Source organism: Oryctolagus cuniculus, chromosome 21 (genome assembly GCF_964237555.1).
Source record: "Oryctolagus cuniculus chromosome 21, mOryCun1.1, whole genome shotgun sequence".
NCBI lineage: Eukaryota > Metazoa > Chordata > Mammalia > Lagomorpha > Leporidae > Oryctolagus > Oryctolagus cuniculus.
Window position 1 is genome coordinate 8,506,172 of NC_091452.1, and position 23,394 is coordinate 8,529,565.

Below are 23,394 nucleotides of genomic sequence, written 5' to 3' on the forward strand. Positions count from 1 at the left end.
GGGGAACCGCCCTTCCACGGAGGTGGAAGGGACAGTAGCCAACCCGGGAAGAACCAGCAGCAAACCCGGGGAGGGCCGAGCAGACGAAAGAACAGCGCAGGGTCCAGTGTTGCTCCTCCACGAAGAGGGGGAGCGACATAATGGTGCCGTGACTCGGATAGGAAACCTAGGACGGATAGGAAACCTATGACGGATAGGAAACCTAGGAGGGAAGAAACGGGAAGAACTGGGAAAATATCGGAGAGAGAGACTAGCAAACAGCCTAGGGAAAAGCCTGACGAAAAAGGTGCCGGAAGAAGCTATTGAAAGCCTAGGCATAGACTCAGATACGGACTACGGACTACGGGGGGAAGCTGGGAGAAATCTCTAAGGTCGAAAGCGAAAGTGAAAGCTAGAACAGACTCGGATGCGGACTGTGGGGAGAGGCCAGGAGAAATGAGGGAGGAGTATTGTTGGAAGAAAGCTTGGGGAAACATACTGGGTAGAGAAAAATGTTAGGGAAATTGAAGCCGCGGGGGGCAGGCCGAGGCGGAAACGAAAGCCACTTTGGGATTCTCAAGTTAGCCCGGGAATAGGGGGCGAAAAGTTAAAACCAGAAGCGGAAACGTAAGCCCGGTTGGGATCCGTCTGATTAGCCCGGGGAGCAAAGGACGGGAAGCCAAATCGTGGGGCGGAGACGTGAGCTGGGTTGAATTCGCCAGGTTAGCCCGGGGAACTTGGATTGAATGCTAGTGGCGGAGACGCAAGCTACGCTGTGTGACTCGCGGAAGCCGCCGCGTGCAGAGAGAGCATGGGGCGTGAATAGATAGGGAATGCGGGGCTGGCGCGAGGCCGTGTTGCGGACGTGAAGGGGCGTGGAGACCGCGGAGTGTGCGCGCAAAGCCGAGCTGCGCAGAGCCGCGAAGCCGCGCAGATGAGAGAGGCGCGGGCTGAAGCGGCTCAGCCGGGAAGCCGCCGAGAAGCAGCCTCGGGGCGGGCGCCGGGAAGCCGTGGGGATAAGAGAAACAGAAGTTTAGAAGTAAAATGAGAGAAATAGGAATGCTGGAAGATAGAAGTAAAATGGGAGAAATAGGAATGCCCGGACATAGAGAAATAGAGAAATAGAAAGGCCTCCCCACAACAGGGCAATGAGAGAGCTTGGATTCGGTCTGCCTGATTAGTGAGGCGATGAGCACCTGCGGGCGGCTAGCAGCTTATGCACCGCAGGTCACCGAAGACAGGCACGAATTAACATCAGTAAGGCCTCCCCACAACACAGCAATGAGAGGGCTTGGATTCGGTCTGCCCGATTAGTAAGGCGATAAGCACCAGTAGGCAGCTCGACCAGAGTATGAGCTGCAGGTCACCGAAGATAGGCACGAACCAACACTAATAAGTCTCCCCCACAATACGGCAATGAGAAGGCTTGGGTTCGGTTTGCCTGATTGTTAGGGCTTGTAAGCCCCTGCAGGCAGAGCAGAGCATGCGCTGCAGGGCACCGAACACAGGCACGCATCAGCGCCTAAAAACCTCCTCACAATGGCGAAGAGAGGACCCGGATTCGGTTTGCCTGATTGATAGGACTTGTAAGAACCTGTGGCAACTCTAGCAAGCGGAGCGGAGTGTGTGCCGCGGGACACCGAAGACAGGCGCGTATCAACGCCAAAAAATAAAAAGAAAGGGGGATCTGTGGGGAGCAACCCGGACTTAGTCTAAGTTACTGGAATTAGGACTTATTCTATGCATCTGCTCTCCCACAATATGGCGCTGGGAGAGAAGAAAACAGTTTCTGCACAGCTGCCTCCAGTTCAGCCAATAAACTGTAGGACCTGCTCCTGATTGGAGGAGAGCAGCGTGCTCGGCGTGTGGGCAGCCGAGCACGGATTGGCGGAGGAGGACTATAAAGGAGGAGAGAGACGGCATGCACCAGGAACATCTAAGGGGAACATCTAAGGGAACACCTGTGCAGCCCCCGAGAGAGCTGGCCGGCGGTGTGCCGCTCCCCTGCGGAAGTGGGGAATGTGGCCAGGGGGAACCGCCCTTCCACGGAGGTGGAAGGGACAGTAGCCAACCCGGGAAGAACCAGCAGCAAACCCGGGGAGGGCCGAGCAGACGAAAGAACAGCGCAGGGTCCTGTGTCGTTCCTCCATGAAGAGGGGGAGCGACATCTCTATTTTACTGCTGGAGAAGAGTAGGCTTCTTACAGAAGGACTTGCCGCGGACCACAGAACAGGCCTTTCTGCCTGCCCAGCACCACGGTCCTTTGTGAGCGGCAGTCAGAAAAATCCACAGGGCGGTAGGGAGGCTCTGCTGGGATCCGCCGTCTTCAGTTTAGGACTCTCCTTTGGGCTGACAAACGGCAACACGATCAGAGCTGCCGTTTCTTGAGCTCCATCTGGGTGCCAGGCTCTGTGCCAAGGACGTACATACGGGCTCTTGTGTGCTCCGGGAGAAAACTCGGAGTCTGCCATCCGGGTGGGGCCCACAGCACCTCCAGTGCAGACCGGCCCCAGGACCTGTGTTTCATACCTGCCAAATGTATTCATTCGCCTCCCTCTCCCGCCCCCTGGGAGCCATCTTAACTTGGGGTTCCCTTGGATTGTCTACTGTAAAGAAGGCTGTGTCCCCAGGTCCCAGACGGAAGATGGCCTGGCCACGGAGGGCACGCAAGCCCTCGTCACGTCCGACTCTCCCTGGGCTGGCTGTGATGACAGCTGTCAAGAGGGGCCAGGCTTCGGAAGTGGGATGATTTCCAGATCCAAAGAGGGGCTTAGAAGTCACAGCTCCGCGTGCCAGGGCTTGCCCTGGGGCTGGCTGCCCTAGAGTCGTTTCCTCCCAGAGTCACACTGCCCCTTCGGAACCTTGTGAGTGACCATGTGTGTGCCACTTCATCAGAGTCAGAGCGCCAGCCACAGGTTCACAAGGTCACATATCCCTGGCCTTTCCCTCCTCACACGTTTCCATGCAGCCGTGGCTGGGTGCCTGCAGCAGCCCCGCTCAGACTATGCACTGGGAGTGAGCACCTACTATGTGCCAGGCAGCCGTGTTTCTCAAACTTCAGTCACTTGACTTCGGCTTCTCAGTTGTTTGCATGTTGCATTTCTGCTACTTTTGATTTAACATTCTTCTTTAACTTAGCTTTCTTTTTTTTTTAGCTCAATAAATGTATTTTGATAAGAAATGTTAGATCCCTGCCATCCATGAAAAGCCAATTTCATCTGCCAAAAGCAGATAGTAACCTTAAAAGTAAACGCTGTTAAAATAAAAATGGCTGTTCTCTGTTCACCTAAATGACCTCTGTCAGCCCCCAGTGCTACCGGTACCTAGACAGGTGTTGCCGTATCTCCTTCACACCTCCCCACGGTGCCCTAAGAGGGGTTCCATTCTCACCTGCACTCCACAGATGTGGAACTGAGAGGCTCAGTGGGTTGAAGGGATTTGGCCAAGGAAAAAGAGGACAGGGGCACCATGGAGCTGAGGTTCAAGTCCAGGTCTAGAATGAATACCCATGGCCCTTGCCTGCAAGCCCTGGGGCTTCTGAGGCCCATTCTTGGTCTTAAGGTGCACGAGAGGATCTTTCGCTGTCTTCTTGGCTGATTTAGAATCTGTCCACGCTTATCCATTTATCCACAGCCAGGACAGGCAGAGGCCAAGGTGAACACTCCCTGATGATGTGGGAGAGAACCTTAGAGGCCAATCTCATATCACATGACCTGGCCTGGTTCTCCATTCAGCCCCTCCCACAACCCGCCTGACCTCCTGCAGCTTGCAGGATGTGGTGCTGGTTCCTGGTATACAGGATGTTGGTTCACTCCTCATTCCTTTGGTTACTAGTGAAACAATCCTAAGTCAGTGGTTTATGTAAATAAGGGAATTCATTGACTTGTGCGTAAGAAGTCCTAGTGTGTAGGACTTCAGGCATGGCTGGAGCCAGGCTTCACCCTACATCATCTGAACTTAATCCACCTTGCTCTCGTTCACTTCTCTCTCTCTCTGTTCTTCTGTTTTGGCTCCATTCTCCTCCTCACCTCCAAAATGGCCGCCAGCAGGCCCACACTGACATTTCACCAGATCAGCAGCCTCCTTAGAGAGCAAGCACCAAGCTCAGCACCAGCCCCAGGTTTGTCTTGTCCAGCCAAGATCGGGTCAAGGCTGCTCCCCAGAACAATTATTACAAGTCTGATCGGCTGCGCCTGGGTTTGGGCCAGCTGATAACCAGCCTAACTCAGCCACAGGGCCCCAGCGTGGCGAGGGCACGGTCTCCCAGGTCACTCAGAGCGCTGCTACCACGGCACGCCAGAAAATGGCCTCCCCGTGCGCACAGGCTGGGTCTTTGCAGAACCGCGCAAGGCCCAAGTTCCTGTTCCTGGAAGGCGCAGGCGGATGGTGTTCTCAGTTTCTTGGACCCACACTCGCTGTGCCTCTGAGATAAAATGATGAGGGCCCAGTAAAGGCGTCTTCAGTCTCCCTTCCTGGCACCCAGAAAGTGCAGGCAGAGAGCCCCGTCCTGGCTTCGCCGCGGTGCCAGGCGCACCATTTTTGACGCAGAGGTCACGAACCAAGTCCCTTCTCTCACAAACGTTCAGCCCAGAGAGAGCCGGTGGGCAAAGCTGGGAATTTGTACAGCGGCAGGAGAGTAGCCGGTGCTCAGGACCCGGGGCGGGGACTGACAACCGCACGGCGACCTCCCTGTCCGTTGCGTACCTGGCCCTACAGCACTCCCGTCGAACCCCCCATTTCCTTCCTCTAAACAACCAGCGCCGAGTAGCACCTCTGAATCCCAGATTCCCGGATGGAAGGATCTGATTGGCCCGGCTGCGGCCAGCAACGCAGCCAGAACCAATCAGCTTTGGCCAGGGTTAGCTCACGTGACTGCGGTCACGCCTGCTCGTGAGGGAGCCTGAGTCTGTGGAGCGAGGCGTTGCGGACCAGGCCGCCATCATAAAAGAGTTAATTAAAATCCGCCGGCATCGAGCTGAAATCCAGTTAGTTTTAGCATTTTATGTTTAAGTGGGCTCTCTCTCCGGGAAGTGGAGAAGTGTGAGGTCTGCCTTCTGAGAAAAAAGGGACTGAACAGCATCGATACGGTCTGAAGAGGACACCACCGGCCTGAGAAGCCGAGCCCGCCGGAGCCACCTCACCGCTCGGCTCGGAGCTCCTGGGCCTGAGATAACATTGATTTGGGCGCTTGCATCACACATGTGCTCCGTGACGGATTGCTGGACGTTGACAGCATGGCTCCGCTACTAAAAACATATGACTCCATATGGCGCTCCGCGGCGCGGGGTGGGAATCCTGGCCGGCTCGCGGCTGCAGATGGCCATGTATAATTCACGGGATCTGTAAGACTCCGCATCTGCTCCGCTGCTCATTCTTCAGTTGTCAGACAGACACAGTCCCGAGCCTCTTATTTTATAACACAGCTCTGCCAACGGGCGGGAGCCGGGGAAGGCAGGGCCGCTGCCAGGAAAACTCAGAAATAATTTGGGGGAGAACGTTACGCGTGTCAGCGAGGACAGAAACACGCGCTGCAGGGAGCCCAGGGGGAGTTGGAACCGGGCTGCCAGCTCCCTGGTTCCTCTAGGAAGACCGGGTGCCTGAGGAGGCTTCTAGAACCGAGTGCATTTTGAAATCGCCTCTAACTGGGCCGCACGAGGCGCGTGTGGGGTCCCCTGGATCTGCCTCTTGGGTGAGTCAGCAGGTCAGAGGGCAGGCTGGTTAGGCGGTTTGTACACTGAGTCAGCCCGTCTTGGACCAACCCGTCCTGTGGTAGCCTTAGAGGGGCAGAAAGAGGTTCGATTTTGTGTCGCTTCCTCGGATGACTTTTCCTGCCCCTTCTGCCCTGGATGGTGTCCCTGCAGTGGTCATGGCTGGGACCCCATGGCTCCCCTCACCACTCTGGAGTCCTTTGCACGGACAAGTTAAGGGTTTTGTCCATCTGCCTTTCTGGGAGCTTTTAAAAAAGGATTTATGCTTTTTTTTTTTTTTTTTTTTTTTTTTTTGACAGGCAGAGTTAGAGAGAGAGAGAGGTCTTCCTTTTTCCATTGGTTTACCCCCTAAATGGCTGCCACGGCCGGTGCTGTGCCGATCCAAAGCCAGGAGCCAGGTACTTCTCCTGGTCTCCCATGGGGTGCAGGGCCCAAGCACTTGGGCCATCCTCCACTGCACTCCTGGGCCACAGCAGAGAGCTGGCCTGGAAGAGGGGCAACCGGGACAGAATCCGGCGCCCCGACCGGGACCAGAACCCAGGGTGCCGGTGCCGCAGGTGGAGGATTAGCCTAGTGAGCCGCGGCACTGGCCTTATGCTTGTTTTTAAGATGCCAGAACTCCTTCAGCCCCGGGGGTGGGATAGGTCGGAGTGCCAGGGAGCTGGTCCCCCAGAAGCTAACCTCAGCCAGCAAGGGTGGGGCAGTACCCCAGCGTCTCCCCGCTGAGGCAGGGCGAGATGTGCTGCTGTGGCTTGAACACGCTTTGGCTCCCAAAGTCAGGCAGACCTTTAAACCCCAAATCCTTCAGTTAATGATACTAAGAAGGGTGAAAAATTAACCCAACTATGCTATTTGGGTGGTGGGCCTAGTGGGAGGTCCTTGGGCCGTTGGGCATAGGCCCTGGGGTGTCCTTATCCTGAGAGGGTCGGCTAGAAAAGCCTGAAGCAGGCCCAGCTCTGCGCTCTTGCTGCTGTCTGGGTCACCCTGTGATGGCTCCTTCACAGGTGCTGTGGCACTGCCATCTTCCAGACTCCCCAGACAGCTGGCAAGGGGCCCTCCACTCTTGGACTGTGAACCTCCAAAACCATAAGCCAGGGTAAACTTCTGCCTTCATCAGTAACTGTGCTACGGGTGATGAGAAGCCGATTCGTGTATGTGTTCTGCCGTTTTCCGAGCGTCTCCAGGGGCTGAGCCCCAGTTGCCCAGCATCAGACTTGCCTATTAACAGCCTTTGAGAGTACATACCACCTGTTTCCCTCTGTGTGAAGTTCCTATACATGCTAAGCTAAAGCCTAGAGAAATCAGGTCCATGGTGCCCTCTTGGGAGAGCAGAGGTTGTGGGGGACAGGGGGTGTTACTTACTGGGAAGGAGCATAAACAGACTTTCTAGGTTTGGATGATGAGCTGCACCTTGACGGTGGTTTGGGTTAGATGGTTGAGGCATTTGCCAAAACCTATGCAATGACAGGAAAGATTAATGTGTAAAATATTTTAATTTCACCAAAAAAAGGAAGAAAAATACTGAATTGGAGTTCATGATACATGAGTGAAGTGTTTAAGAATGAAGTATGAGGCAAGCATTTGGCATAGCACTCTTTGGATGCCCATGTCCCGTATCAGCCCCGGGACTGAGGTCCTGCTGCTGCTGCTCACTTCATGCCTTTTTTTTTTTTTTTAAGATTTATTTACTTGAAAGTTAGAGTTACACAGAGAGAAGGAGAGGCAGGGAGAGAGGTCTTCCGATCCGCTGGTTCATTGCCCAGATGGCCCCAACGGTCGGAGCTATGCTGATCCAGAGCCAGGAGCCAGGAGCCTCCCCCGGGGTCTCCCACGTGAGTTCAGGGGCCAAGGACTTGGGTCATCTTCCACTGCTTTCCCAGGCCATAACAGAGAGCTGTATTGGAAGTGGAGCATCTGGGACTCAAACCGGTGCCCATATGGGATGCCAGCGCTGCAGGCGGCTGCTTTATATGCTACGTCACAGCGCTGGCCCCCCACTGCTAATGTGCATCCAGGGAGACAGCAGTGAGACTTGAATACTTGGGTCCCTGGTGCCCTTGTGGGAGACTTGGGTTGAATTTCAGGCTCCTGGCTATGAGCTAGTCCAGTCCTGGTGGATGTGGACACTGGGGAATGAACCATAAGATGAGGGATCTCTGTGTCTCTCTCTGCCTTTAAAATAAAATAAGTAAAGAATTTTAGAGAATGAAGTGTATGACTGTGACTCATTTGGAAATGCAAAAAAAAAAAAAAGTAGTTAGAAACAAGGAGGGGAGATGGACAACCATGTAATAAAACACCGCATTGTCGTGGCGTCATCTGTGGGATGTACTAAGTGGATACAGGTTTGTTCACAGCTCTTTCTGCTTTTCTGTAGTTGGGGATTTCTCATCATAAAATCCTGGGAGAAAGATCCCACAAGCTGGAACAAGGAGAGTGGCAAAGGAGGCTATTTGGGTTTGTGCCGGCCGCTGTAACAAAGTGTGGCCCACAGGGCCTTGCTCCTCGGACCCAGTCTGTGGGCCGGAAAGCTGAGGGCAGGATTGGCTCCTTCTCAGGGCTGCCGGGGGCTCTGTCTCGTGCCTCTCTCCCGGCTTCTGGTAATTTGCTGGCAGTCCTTGGCAGTCCTTCAACCGTAGAAGCATCTTCTGATTTCTGCTTTCTCCTCGACATGGCCTTCTCCTCGTGTGCGGGTCTGTCTCTGTGTCCCTTTGTAGGAGGACACCAAGATTACTGGATTAGGGCCTACTTTACAACCCCATTTTAACTCAGTTACCTTTGTTAAGACCCCATCTCCAAACGAGGTCCCGTTCAAAGTACTAGGTACTCCCACATGTCTTCTTTGTGTGTGTGTGTGTGGTGGGGGGGATACAGTTCAACCCATAACAGACCATTGGCATTCTGAACTGAATATAAAAGGCTGGCTACAAGGACCTACTAAATGATTAGCATTGTAATTGGCAAAACTTACTGTCAAGCGTCTCCTGCCTGGGTGATCCTCATTTTGATAGGCATTTAGAAATCCTGTGAGGGTGTTTTTGACAGAGAAAGGTCTTCCTTCCATTGGTTCACTTCCCAAATGGCCGCTGCACTGATCCGAAGCCAGGAGCCAGGTGCTTCCTCCTGGTCTCCCATGCAGGTGCAGGGCCCAAGGACTTGGGCCATCCTCCACTGCCTTCCCAGGCCACAGCAGAGAGCTGTCCTGGAAGAGGAGCAACTGGGACAGAATCCGGAGCCCCGACCGGGACTAGAACCCTGGGGTGCCAGTGCCGCAGGTGGAGGATTAGCCTAGTGAGCCGTGGTGCCAGCCTCTGTGAGGGTGTTTTTATACAAAGGGGTGCCAGCTGTCATTGGGACCTGCTCCTGTGCTCAGAACAGTGCTGGACACGTTAACCTAGAAAATTAGGGTTTTCAGCTGCAAGCAGTAGACGACTATTCAGTCTGATGGAAGCAGATGAGGAATTTTGGAAGAATGTGGAGTAGCCAGAGTCCCCAGGAAGGGAAGCAGCCCCAGAAAAAGAGGGACAGAGCAGACTCCACCGGCCCCAGCCAGTGATACCACTCCTTCCATTGCCACACTGCCCCTCCTGTTGTCCTTGGAAACTGGGCGTGGCTGTCATTGCTGAGACCCCCTGAAGAGATTCTTCCCTATCCTGGTATTTTTGTATCTCAGCTCCCAGTTCATAGTCTGGAACCAGAGCACCTGATTGGCTGAGCTGGATCACATGACCTGTGACTTAGACTCCTCCCCAGGCTAGGGAGATTAGGAGACTAAGGCTTGGCTTCCAACTTCAAAAGAGAGGTGAAGTTTCTGCCTCATCATCCTCATGACTGATACAGCCAGGAACTTCCAAAATCTCGGAAAGGATTCCAAATGCCAAATGACAGAAGTGACAAATCCCTTTTGCATAAATTCCCTTACTTATGCAGAAGTAGACATTACCCTGACACTCCCCCCACCCACTATCTTACAGCCAAGAAAACTGAGGGTGATATAAGTGTATGTCAAAGGCTTCGTAGAAAATGGAATTTAAAAATAAGTTTATTCTGGTGCAAAAAAATTTTGAAATCCATTCATAGTTTCTTCATAATATCTATTTCCATGAACTTTTAGAAGGCCCCTTGTATACATGGCTTTTAAGGGTATTTTTGGTGGCTGGCGTCGCAGCTCACTTGGCTAATCCTCCACCTGTGGTGCTGGCACCCCGGATTCTAGTCCTGGCTGGGGCGCCGGATTCTGTCCCAGTTGCTCCTCTTCTAGTCCAGCTCTCTGCTGTGGCCCGGGAAGGCAGTGGAGGATGGCCCAGGTGCTTGGGCCCTGCACCCCCGTATGGGAGACCAGGAGGAAGCACCTGGCTCCTGGCTTCGGATCAGTGCAGCGCGCCGGCCGTAGTGGCCATTTGGGGGTTGAACCAACGGAAAAAGAAGACCTTTCTCTCTGTCTGTCTCTCTCATTGTCTAACTCTGCCTGTCAAAAAAAAAAAAAGTTTTTTTTTGGTATCAAAAAGTCCACTTATCCTTTAATTACGTTTTCCAGTCTGAAGTACCATTGTGGCAGTGGAGCCCCCTGTTCTGGGTCACACAGGTGAACGGTGCTACCCAGGATTACAAGCCAGGGAGTGGGAGGACGGTGCATACCTTTCTCATGACATCATGTAGGGGAATCATATGCCACAACTCAGGTGGGATTTTCACATTGAACTCCGGGATTGTGCAACTTTGCAGCCAAAATTGCCCCCAGGATTCCTACCTGAGGAATCTGAATTTTTTTTGTCCATTAACCTGTTTTAAAATCTAAATGGATATGTCCCTTGAGGAGGCATATCACATACCCAATCAGTCACCATAGTCAAGGTCTTGCCTGGAAGGAGACAAGGTCAGGAGCTGCTAATAATTAGAAGAGCCTGTCTGTGTGGTTTTCTCTTTGCTCCCCATGTCTTCTCGCTGTGTGAGAAATGATCCCCAAACTTAACATTTGAACGCGGCAACCACTGTTTTTATTATAGCACATGATTGATTGTGTGGGTTGGCTGTGTGGACAGGGCTCAGCTGGGCGATTCTTCTGTTCCATGTGGTATTGACAAAGACTGCTCAGGAGTGTTCAGCTCGTGGCGAGGTTGGTTTGGAAGGTCCACCATCATGTCTGGTGTCTCACTGCTGTTGCCTGAATGGCTGGGTTCTGCTGGGTCCCCTGACTGAAGCTCCAACATGTGGCCATCCAGCCTGGTGCCAGTCACAAGTCCATCCAGATCCAAGTGGACAGCACAGAGACCTTCAGCTCTCAGTGGGCAAGCTGTCAAAGAACTTACAGTAATGTTTTAAAATCACCACACCCTTCTAGAAAGATCTGTCTGCCACTTAGCCCATCCCTAAAAGTAGGCAGAAGGATGTTTGTTATCTCTACAACAGCAAGAAAGAAAAGAAATCGGCCAACGTATGACTCTGTACCCTGCTTTCACTGCAGTCGGTGAGGGCTTTTTGGGCCACAGGTGAGAGAGCCCCAGTTGCAGGTCATTTCACTGGACGATGGCTGCAATTGACTATCCCCCTTCTACCCCATCTCAGTCCCTGACTTCTTCTTCTTCTTCTTTTTTTTTTTTTTTTTTTTTTTTGATTCATTTGTTTATTTGAAAGGCAGAGTTACAGAGAGGCAGAGGCAGAGAGACAGGTCTTCCATCTGGTGATTCACTCACCAATGGATGCAATGGTTAGAGCTGAGACAATCTGAAGCCAGGAGCCAGGAGCTTCCTCCAGTCTCCCATGCAGATGCAGGGGCCCAAGCACTTGGGCCTTCTTCTACTGCTTCCCCAGGCCATAGCAGAGAGCTGGATCGGAAGTGGAGCAGCCAGGACTGGAACAGGCAACCCTATGGGGTGCCAGCACTGCAGGCAGTGGCGTAGCCCCTCCCTGACCTTTTGACATTGAATGTACAAGTCACCCTTCCACATGTTCCCATCTCTGCTCAGGGGCTGAATGAACTATCTTGTTTGGGACAGTGAAAGCCTTTGTCATCTTTTCCTTCGTCGGTGGGCCGCTGTCTGTGTGAGAATCCAGATTACCCTTGTGGGCCCCACTGGTGATTGCCTCTGAGAATCACTTCTCCCCCGACCTCTCCTGGAAGCAGGGGGTGAATCGGGGCTGCACAAAGGGAAGAATGTTATCGCCGTCAACCAGGACGAGCCCAGCTTGGCTCGCTTGCAGAAAACACACTGCTCTCATGCAGAACAAGCCAAATTGAAAAGATCGTGGGTTAATCAAATCCTTTTCTCCTCTGTTTTTATCAAACTCAAGAGGGGCTGGCCTATTAATTAGAAACGCTTTTTCATGTAAAACACGGGCGCTTTGGAGATAAGGAGGGAAGACCCTTGATTCTGCAGTCACAGTGCTGTTCCAGTTATTTCATTACAAGACGCCACACTCATTGCTGGTCCCGTGGACACAGAACAGAGCTCCCCGCACTCTCAGGGAAAAACTCCCCGAGATTCAGAAAGTCCCCCTGCAGCCAGCCAAGGGCAAGAGAGTTTATTTTATTGGAGTCCATATGCTTTGGAGATCTTGCGTTTCTATTTAGCAGCAACTGAAAAACTTAGCTGACTTCCTGTGCCGCCCAGTGTGGCAGCCACCAGACTCACGTGACCATTTAACTTGTTTAAAATGAAAAATTCAGTTTCTCAATGTTACTAGCCACAACATTGCTATCGAGTATTTTTTCAATAGCAATGTTGTGGCTAGTGGTGCCCACTATAAAATGTTTCCATTATTCCAGAAAGTTCTATCGGACAGCACTGCTTCCAGAGCAAACTCACAAAACCTCATATTTGTCATTTGGAAGAAATAAGAAAATCAGGCACAAACTTTGCCTCAAGCATGAATTATTTTTACAATTGTATAAAATTATCTCCAGGGTATGCATATAAGGTATATATGCAATGTAAATGAATTTCATGTTTAGACGTGGGTCCCATCCTCAAGATATCACATTACCTATAAGCAACTATTCCAAAATCCGAAACTCTTGTGGTCCCAATCATTTTGGATCAGGTATGTGAATCTGTATGTCAGTTTGCCTTTCTGAGTCAATTGTCATTGGTGTTCTCTGCCCCAGCGTCCATTCCCCTTCTTCTGACAAAAGCACCCTGATTTTCTTTCTGGGTGTCTCCCCTCTCCTACTCTGTGTTTGTGCAGTTAAACCTGAATTTTTTTGTCCATTAACCTGTTACAAGATCTAAATCCTTGACCCCACTGCCGGGCCCCATAGCAGGCCCTAGGACCTAAGCCTGACCACAGCGATTGTGTCAGTGCCTCCGGCCCAGTAAAAGTGAAGCCTGCATTTTCTGCTGGGTTCCTCTTCATGGTGGGATTGCCTAGGTGGTAGGAGCTGCCGGTGGCCCTCAGCCTGCCTTGAAGGCCCCGGGGCTGTGGAGGATTCTGTTGCAGAACGGAGGGAAAGGAGGAGTCCTGGTGGCAGTGTAGGCCTCTTGGGGCAGCTTTGGTGACAGATCTACCCCTGAACTTCCCGGTCACATGAGCCAGTAAACACCTTCATGCTTAGGCCGCTTCAGACTGAGTTCCTGTCGCTGTCAGCAGTTCTGATCACCTGTCTTCTGAGGACACTGACCCATTTATGAACGAAGATGAGGCCCCTTTTTCCCTTTGGACACATTTTTGTTCCTAAGCCATTTCCAAGATTCTCTGTGTCCTGAAGGGTTATCAGCTGCAGTTGCATCTTCCTGTTCCTACCTGGCTGCCTTTGGTTAAAAGGAGCTGGAGGGTGGGGCAAGTCCACAGGCTGAGGCCACACCCACAGGCCGTGTCGGGAATTCGGATGAACTTGACCTCTAGGTTGTGGAGCCATGTCAGTGGGAGTATCAGTCTGAGGGTCCCTGCTCGGCTGCTCTGCTCTCATCCTTCCTAAGACGTCTGTAATAAATCGTCTTGAACTTGAGCTAGTTCAAATGGTTGTCTGTTCCCCAAAACCAAATATGCCAAAAGTTTGAGAAGTGTTTTATTTGGGCCAAAATTTCTACTTTTAGGAATCTACTTCCAATCAAAGTACAGGGTCAGAGATTCAGCTTCGAGGTTGGTAATGCAGTCGTCCTTCTTGGAGGGAGAAGCTGAGACGGTAACGGGCTCAGTTCGCACGTTCTGGGGCCTCTGTAATTGTGAGCACTTGTGAATGAGTGACTGAGCTGTGAGGTAAGCATGAGATCACGTTGGAGAAATAGACTCATGCACATGAAACACGGCTGTGTTCGGGAGTGCTGTGTTCTGTATGAGCTCATCTAGAAAGAGTCGCTGTGTATTTGGGTTGGGAAGAATCAGTAGTACCCAGTAGGTGGGACTGTAGGTTTGTTTTTTTGTTGGTTGATTTTCTTCTTTTTGCTTGTCTGCTTGGTTTTCATTTTTATTTTTGATAATGAACCTTGTTCTTGTTGTAAGAAGTGCCTCTTCCCTTATAATAAAATAGTCAAGTGGTGATGTTTATTTCAAAACAATCTCAAATCTTCAGTTTTGGGATTACCAAGCAAGAATTTTTACTTAATCTCAGTAACTGTGGAGTGTCACCCACCTCCCTCCCAACCCTGTGTGATTTGGGAGCAAGGCTGCTTCGTTAGTTAAGAGCAGATATTTTGTCCCTTCCTGGTTGTGTCATGTGGGGAAAGTTGCAGAATCGACTTAGGCCTCAGTTTATCCACCTGCAAAATGGGGTAATAAATGCAGAAACCACAGTGAATTGCCAAAAGCTCCAATGAGCTGCTGCAGATCAAGGGCCCTGCACTGGGCCTGACACACAACCAGGGCTCCCTAGACAATATCATTGCCACTAATAGGGCGAAACGGGGGAAGGGGAAACAGCATTCCCATGTGACCCAGCAATTAGCCCTGGGTATGCTAAACAGAATTGAAAACAGGCTGGGGAGATTCTTGCGCACTGACGTTCATGCACACTGTCACCGCAGCCAAAGGGCGGGAACCCAGTGTCCATCAGCAGATGAGGAGATCGGATGAGGTCTGGCAAACCATGGGGTGTTATTCAGCCTTGAAAGGTGAAGAACTGACAGCTGCTACAGCACAAGCGCATCGCGTAGCCATACCCAGAAGCCCCAGAGCGTGCGCTTCCATGTGTAGGCAACGTGCAGAGGAGATGAATTCATAGAGGAGGAAGGCGCCTGGTGCTTCCCAGGTGCTGCGGCCGGGGAATTGGTGCTCACGGGCACAAGTCTTCTGATCGGGGCAATGAAGATGTTTCGGAACTAGATGTGGTGATCACATGATGTTGTCAGTGTACTTACTGCCCTGACGTGTATACTTAAAGATGATGAAATTGGCAAGCTGTATGTATATCTTACCACAATAAGTTTTTACTTAAAAAATAGGAGTTTGGGTTCTGGGAGCTAAATGCTTGTTTCAAGCAACTTTCACCTTCTCTTTGAACTTCACAGCTCATTTGGTCATTTAAATCAACACTGATTGCCAAGTGCAGTCAGCCATACCAGTCCCTCCATCAGGTACTGGGACCCAGTGTCAGGTTTGCCATGCAGTGAACTATTGGTTGAGTGTCTGAGCTGTTGTTGGGAGTTCAGTAGGGAATGAGACCCAGGCCGTCCCCGTCCTGTGGACTTCATGTTGGAGTTGGAGATGGTGATGCTGTAAACAAGGTGAAAATTGGTGCCTGCCCCTTGCAGCACAGGTTTCAGGGGCTCTGCTAACCTTGGGGAAGCTGTCACCTTGCTCTGGGGCGGAGAGAGGGGAGTCATGGGAGATTTCCTGGGGCAAGTGCCGTTTACTCTGCAACTTGAAGGATAAAGAAAATTGGCCAGGGACAGCGCCAGGAGCCTGCTCAGTTCAGTCCTTTAGCTTAGACTAAGCATGGAGGCCGTGATGGGGCCCTGTGGGTGACTTGAAAGTAAAACTACCCTGAACAGCAAAACAAGTATAGAGAGCTCTGAAAAATGTTGCGATTGCCCCCAGAATTCCGTCTGTTTAAAGTATTTCAGACAATTGGAGTATCAGCTTCCCTGGTGCCCCAGGCGTGAACTGAATTGCTTCACAGTGGTGGCAAGAGAGTTCCAGACAAAGGGAACAGCAAATACCAAGGCTTAGGGGTGGAGTGGATGTGGCTTCTACAAGGAGTGTTTGCTCTTTGAGCGGTAGACTCATGGGATGGTAGGTGACAGTGGCCACATGTGAAGCTGGATGGGGGTGCAGGACCCAGGCGCTGAAGGGCTTGGAGGTCACTGGAAGAACTTTACCTCGGTCTTCAAGGCAGTGGGAAGTAGTTGCAAGGCTGGAAAAAGACATGCTACGATATTTTTAAAAAGACCCTGTTTCTGAGTTAACAAAATGAGATATTATTAGCCATTGTGGCTAGGGAAATTGCCTTTTGAAAAAAGCCCCGCAGGCAGGATTTTTAACTTGACAGTGTTTCACAGACATTCTGGAGTGGGTTTGTTTTTAATTCATTATGCTGACACTAACTATCAAACCCCGTTCCCTGGAGCTCAGCTGTGTTGTAGCTGAAAACTTGCTCAGTATGTTTACTCCACACAGCACCCAATTTTCCCAATCTCTGCAAATTTGCCCTTAACAGTAAAATACTGGGTACAGAGCATCTTCCTACTCCACCCAAATTATCCCCTGTGGTGTGTGCTAACAGCCTGATGCTGTGATGGCGGAGATGGGAGCCCAGGCTTTGGAAGCCTCCCTGGAGGAACCTGGGTGGGTTCCCTGTGTTAGCCTTGTAGATGCCACAGATTGGGGTCATGGGGCCATTCATTCACCCTCGGTAAGTCAGGAGACCTGGGTGATGCTGCACTAACAAACATCCCTAAAGTTCCCGGGACTTCCAGCCTCCCAGGCTACATGGGATCAGAAGAGGGAGTGTCTCTATTCCAAGTCATCTTGTTGGGATCGGGGCCAGAGGACTGGCCTCTGTCTGAGGTGTCACTGGTCTCATCGCAGAAGGAAGAGAGAGCATGGTGAACCATGTGTTGTTGGCTCTTACTGTTTCTGCTGGAAAGAAAACAAAACTGATCATTTTCCCTACTTCTTAATTCTCTGTTGGCTGTCTTTTAGGAATCCTTATTTAATTTTTTTTTACTGTGAGAGAGAGGAAAGGGGGGGGGGCGAGAGATTGATCTTAACTGTGGGTTCACTCTCTAAATGCCCACAACAGCTGAGGCTGAGCCAGGCCGAAGCCAGGAGCCAGGAACTCAATCTAGGATGCCCATGGGGGTGGCAGAAACCCACATACTTGAGCCATCACCTGCTACCTCCCAAGGTGTGTATTATTATCAGGTAGCTGGAATCCAGAGCACACCTGGGACTGTAACCTAGGCACTCTAATACGGGATACAGACATCCCAAGTGGGTTCTTAACTGCTAGGTTAAATGCCAACTCCCTTTTTGAAAATTAAAAAAATATTTATTTATTTGAGAGGGATGAGAGAGACAGAAACAGAAACAGAGAGAGCAGGTAGGTGCTCCCATCCACTTGCTCACAACCCAAATTCTCACAATGGCTGGAGCTAGACCAAGGACTACATTGGAGGCAGGAGCAGAGCAGGCAGTTCAGGTGTCCTGTGGGGTGTCAGGCACTAAAACACTTGAGCCTTCACAGCTGCCTGTCAGGGTGTGCATCAGCGAAGCTGGCGTCAGGAGCTGGAGCTGGGAATGAAATCCAGGCAGCTGTGGATGTGGGACACAGGCCTCTTAACCGCTAGAAAAGCACTCAGCCCACCCTGGATAATGATCGTGAACACAATTACAGCAGCTCCTGGTCCATGAGGACCTGCTGCATCCCAGACGCGAGGAAAGTGCCTTCCATCCTCATCTCGTTTCCTCCCGCCGGGCAGGGCTGCTCATCAAGAAGATGGCACCTCCCGGGTTTTGCCTCCTCTTGTTTTTGAGTTAGTGATAAGGTGGAGTCTTGCCTAAAAGCAGTAGCTGGTCTACAGCAAGAGGTGGGAGTCAAGGCCAGGCAGAGTCCACACTGCCAGCCGCGTTGCTTTGCTCCCTCTCTCACGTCCTTGCTTTCTGCAGCCCTGAGCCACATTGTATTTGGCATCCACCACCTCCCATCTAGTTCTTTAACCATCTCAGGACTTGATCCTTCTTTCTAGGAACATTGCAATGTCCTCTTCCAGGTTTCCCAACCTTCAGATTTGGCTCCCCTTGGATGCACTGCCGCATTCCTCTTTGGGCGGCCTGGGTTCCGTCGTGCTCCTCTTCTGCTCAGGAAACTCTAGACTCCCCGCTGTGCTAAAGCAGGCTGTGGCTGGGCACCCAAGCCCTCCGTGACCTCCTGCAGCCTTGGAGGACGTGCTGTGTTTCTGTTCTCCTTTTGGGCTTTCCCTCCCACTCATGCCTTCCCGATCCCCAAACTCCCATGGGAAGTCTCTGTTGCTGTGCCTTGAGCACGAGTTGCAACGTCCCTTCTAGACCTGCAGTTCTGATGGGGGTGATCCCGTGATAGGAGGGGCACTCTAAGAGCAGCTTCGCAGCGCTCCTTGGAAACAAGTCCATAGCGAAGAATAACATTTTTCTCTTAACAAAGCAAAGCCAATCATACAAAGGACAGCAGGAAGTAGAGAAATTTTAGCACTAACTTGCATTGGAAAGAAATTATCTTGCATGCCATTTTTTTAAATTAAAGTGTAACACATAAAAAGCACATATGTTAAGTGTCCAATTCAGTGAATTGAGAAACGCATACACCTGAATAATTGCTGCTCATATAAGATATAAAACATGCCCACACCCTAGAAGGTTCCCTCAGGTCTCTTGCCCATCAATTCCCCACCCCCCTCCCTAGAGGGAATCATCATGTTGACCTTGATTCATTTTCCTGTTCTTACCCTTTGCATAAATGAATTCATGCAGTGTCTGGCTTCTTTCATTCAACATAATGTCTGTCTCACATGGTTTTGATTGCAGCATAAAGCATAAAATAATTTGCACAAACTTAAAAGAAAAACAGTTATCATTAAAATTGTGATTTTTCAGCAAGAAAAGATGTGGAGGACCAAACAAGCCTAGCCCTTGTTTTATCACGTGCTGGTGCAGTGATGGAAGGAACCAGAAGTTTGGGCTCAAGTTAATTCCGGGGCAAACAGCCACTGGGTGTTAAGGGTAGAGACTGGGTGCAGGGAAGAGGACAGGGACAAGGGTTTGGAGTTTTGTGTAAAGGTTTAAGTCCGGACTTGGCCAAGGTCCTGGACGGAAGGAAGCGTCTACTTTAGTGGAGGAAGGAAGGGGGCTGTGGCCTGGGGCAGGTGGGAGGCCCGGCAGAGACTGCCTTCGGCAGAACCTGCTGGCCACACGTGCTGAGTGCTGCAGGCCCTGTCAGAAAGTCACAGCTTCGTCATGTCCCTGGCTTCTTCCTAAGTGTAAATGACAGTGTTTCAGAGTCAGAACTCCTGGGGAAGGGTGAAGTTCAAGGGCTGGGTTAGTTTCCAACTCATTTCATCAGCCTTGCAAAAATCATGTAGTTCTTTTTTTTTTTTTTTTTTTTTTTTTTTTTTTTTTTTTTTTAATGTATATGAGAGACACACAGAAAGAAGGACAGGGAGGGCCCCTGTTGCTGGTGCACTCCCCAAATGTCCTCGTGGCTGGGACCAGGCCAGACCAAAGCCAGGAGGCAGGAACTCCATGCAAGTTCCTCACGTGGGGGACAGGAACCCAGTCACTGGAGCCACCGCTGCTGCTTCCCAGGGTGTGCATTAGCAGGAAGCTGGAGCCAGGAGCCGGAGCTGAGAACTGAGCCCAGGTGCTCCGGTGTGGGACATGGGCGTCTTAACCACTAGGCCGAACACCTGCCCCGTTGTACTGCTTTAACATGAAACCCTATTTCTGCAGTTCTGGAGGCAACTTTGGAATTACAATTTGGAATTAGATGGGGTGCTACCTACCTGAGCAAGTTATGTCACACTCAGGGCCTCTATCAGTGATGTGCACGCAGGAGGTGCTTACTAAGAACTTACTGAGTGGAAGAGAGAAGGGAACAAAGGGAGAGGGTGAAGCAGGGGGAGGTGGGTAACAAGGGATCAGGGGGAAGGAACAGCCCCCAGGTAGGAGTGAGGTGGGGAAGGCTGCTCGGCCTGCTGGGCGGACCAGGATCCCTCCTGGTGGGTGGAGTGCACAGTGCAGCGCCAGGAGCCCAGGTCAGCGGCCACTCGCATCTCCACCTTTCAGAAACAGAGGCCTGCTGCCTCCTGACAGGGCTGGCATCGCTGTCGGCTTCCTAGCAGGAGGTTTCCAGAATGAAGCCGCCTATTCCAAATCGTAGGAGATCTAGAACAGGTCGCTCACCTCATCGGACTTTTGCTTCTTTATCCATGGAAAGGACATCCAGGGTCCCAGTTCCCCTGTTCTCCCCAGCCTCCTCTCTTACACGCCACCCATTTTATCCACTGACAATAGCGCATTTCCCCAAAAGTGGGAGGGCCTGGGACCCTGGTCTAGAAGCTTCATCGTGTTTCTGGCCTCTGTGGAATGATGAGATGTCATTTCTGTTATCAAATGTGCATCTGATTTCTGACTGTACACGTGGTGCCTTGCAACACAAGAGTTTTTGAAGTGATTTTGCAGATTCTGCAGAAGAAATTTTTTCAGCCCCCGTGTCGTCTTTATGGGATCATTACCAAATATCGGACAGCTTTGTTATCCTGCCCCGAAACAGAGAGCACTCAGGTCATTGGCATTCCAGTTCAGGCATCCTTTGATTTGCATTCGTTTCTTGATTTTCTGGAGTATGTTTTCAGGTAGCTTTTTTCAAAAGATCACACAAGCAGTTCATTGTCTGAGCCCTTAATTATCGGCGTATATTTCTCAGTTGCCTTCAGACATGAGTAATAATTTGAATATAAAATTACCGAGTTACCTGCTTTTGCCTTTGTAATTCTGAGGATGTTGCTCTCGTATTTGGGGCTGCATATGGGAAATCTGAATTCTCTTTTTCTCGGGCAACTGTATTTTGCGATCTGGATTTTTTCCCTGTAAATATCTTCAGTGGGCATGGGAACTTGTTTCCGAGATGGGCATCATTGATTCCATACCTTGCCATGCCCACAAGCCTTTCCCCCACTGAGTAGAATCTCTTTCCCTACTCCTTGATTTGACCAATAGGGTAAAATGACAAAATGTGTGTGACGTCTGCAGTTAGGTTGTCAGAAGCCTTGAGCTTACTTCAGAGCTCCTTAGAACATTCATTCTGAAGGAAGCCACCGTGGGCGATGCCGGACAGCTGTGACTGAGACGAACATGCTGTGAGGAAGCTCAAGCCAGCCGCACAGAGGGGCCACATGAAGGGAAAGAAATGCCCAGCCCCCAGATGTCCCCACATATCCCAGCCATCCCAGCCCAAGTGCCAGGCAGGCAAGGGAAGGCGCTTTCAAATGATCTAAGGCCAGCCACCAACTGACTGCAACCCCAGGAGGCACCCTGAGCGAGGTCACCCTGCTGTGCCCAGGGCACCCGTAGCACCATGAGAGGCATTAATGAGTTGCTCTGGTTTGAATATTTGTCCTTCTCAACCCACAGGCTTGCTCTCATGCTGCCGGCACTAAAGGGTAGAACCTGGATCCATCATGGTGTTTGGAGGTGGGGCCCCCCTCAATTTTCCGATTGGCACGCACTCTGGGCCTGAGAGTGTGGCTGCCAGTGGGGAAGGGGTGGAGGATTTTCTTCCTCCTTGGGGTCTGGAGGGGTGCCCTGTTTCGGGAGATAAAACTTGAACAGACTCCTGATTGTTTATCTCAGCCCAGCTCCATCTGCCTCATATTTATGGAAATTCCTCCTAGCTCTGGCAGCGGGTGCCTGTCAGTCTTGGGTGTCAGCACTATGAGGTTTGAATTCTTTCTGCCTTCTTAGGTGCTTTAATGGGAAGCTGGGAAAACACATCTCAAGGGCTGCTACTCTGATGCCAGTTTAAATGAACCACATCCAACCTCTTGCCTTCACAACTTCACCAACTTTTTTTTTTTTTAATTAATTCACTCATTCAATCAACAAACATTTATGGAGCCTGTTGAGTGTGCTGGGTATGATACTATGTGTCAGGAAGGAGGAGGTGAATTGGAACTCATCCTCCTCTCTGCCTGCGAGAGGGACTATCTTTTGGAGGAAGCAGATTCATAATCACAATATTAGTACAAGAGTGGTGTGTGATGCCGAGACCTCATAAACCAGAGAAGCTGAGTGGCCTGTGCAAGGCTGTGCGGCAGGTTGGAGCAGTATCCCTACAAGAGGCGTGTTCTCTGGGGCCTCCGGTCCATCATCCTGAGTTTCTCTCTGCAGCTCCCACTGCCAGGAAAAAGCCCATAGACACCGCTTCCTTCCTCGCAGATGCAGGTGCCCTTGTTGTCCGTAGGGACTTGGCTCCGGGACTCCTGTGGTCCCCAAGCCCACAGATGCTCAGGTCCCTGTGTTAAATGGCACAGGTTTGCCTGTAACCCGTGCACATCTTTCTTTAAACATCACTGTGGTCCTTTTAGTACATACTCCACACACTGTAAATGCTGCTGGACCGTGTTGTTTAGGGGCTGATGGCGGGAGCAGATCTGTAGTGCTCAGTACAGATGCCCTACAGGGCTAGGGCTAGGTTTTCCAGGCATTTTCCACTGCAGTTGGTTGAATCCATGGCTGTGGAACCTGCAGGCATGGAGGGCCACTGGTGTTTCTCTGTGGAATTTGGGCCTCTCCCACTTCTCACCCAGTCCCTAGGTCTTCTCGCCTGAGAGCCCTTCCCAGGCTGTGAACACTTCGTCCCACAAACTGGAGAAGGTGTGCAGAAGTCTCAGCTTGGTGGCCTATGACTTCTTCTCTTGTGTGACCGGAAGTCCTTTGAGCACATGGGGTGAAGCCTGCAGCTCGAGGGCCAGAGGCCCACTTTTGCACATCTTTTTGCTGTGTGCCTGGGCCAAGTTGCGTGCTGTCTCTGGACTTCACGTCTGTACCTGCAGAATGAGGATAAGAGCACTGGTCTTCCTGTGGGTGTGTTTCAATGAGCGTGTCGAAGCACACATTAGCAGTGCCTGGTGAACAAGGCCTGCGATTAGTGTTTTTCTCTTTTAAATTTTATTTATTTATTTATTTGAGAGGCAGAGTTACAGAGAGAGAGAACTAGAAACAGAGAGGTCTTCCATCTGCTGGTTCACTTCCCACATGGCCACAGCGGCCAGAGCTAGGTCCATCGGAAGGCAGGAGCAGGTCCCCATGCAGGTGCAAGGGGCCCAAGCAGTTGGGCCATCTTCTGCTGCTTTCCCAGGTCATAGAAGGGAGCTGGGTCAGAAATGGAGCAGCCAGGACTCAAACCGGCACCCATGTGGCATGGCAGCACCGCAGGTGGAAGCTTAACCTCGTTAGGGTTAACCACAGTGCTGGCCCCATGATTACTGTTCTTATTACTGCTCATACTCGCTTGCTGGCCTGTCTCCCAGCACCAACATATACTGAACCTTTGATGAATGTTCATCCAGTATTTCAGTTGACACGTTTAAGTCCAATCCAGGTTATCAGGCCGTGCCTTTAATTGTAAGAAGGAAAACTTGAAGTTGTAAAGCAGTGATTCCAAAGTTGGATCTGGAATGTACTGCTGGCCTGCTGGGCTTCCAGAACATCTGACACCCCATCCTCCGTGGAGCAGAGCTCCAGACACCTGCCAACAGCCCCCTGGGGCCAGGAGCCAATGGCACAGCGACTTCTTTTT

General features: G+C 51.1%; 1 protein-coding gene across 1 annotated transcript in view; it reads left to right on the forward strand.

Moving 5' to 3' along the window:
• The first annotated feature begins 4,862 nt into the window (after positions 1–4,862).
• The window catches only part of CUX2 (cut like homeobox 2), a 322,941-nt gene continuing 304,409 nt past the window's right edge, over positions 4,863–23,394 (forward strand). The window contains exon 1 of the mRNA XM_070066200.1: positions 4,863–5,668. The gene's annotated coding sequence lies outside the window, so the exon portion shown is untranslated. The remainder of the gene's footprint in view (positions 5,669–23,394) is intronic.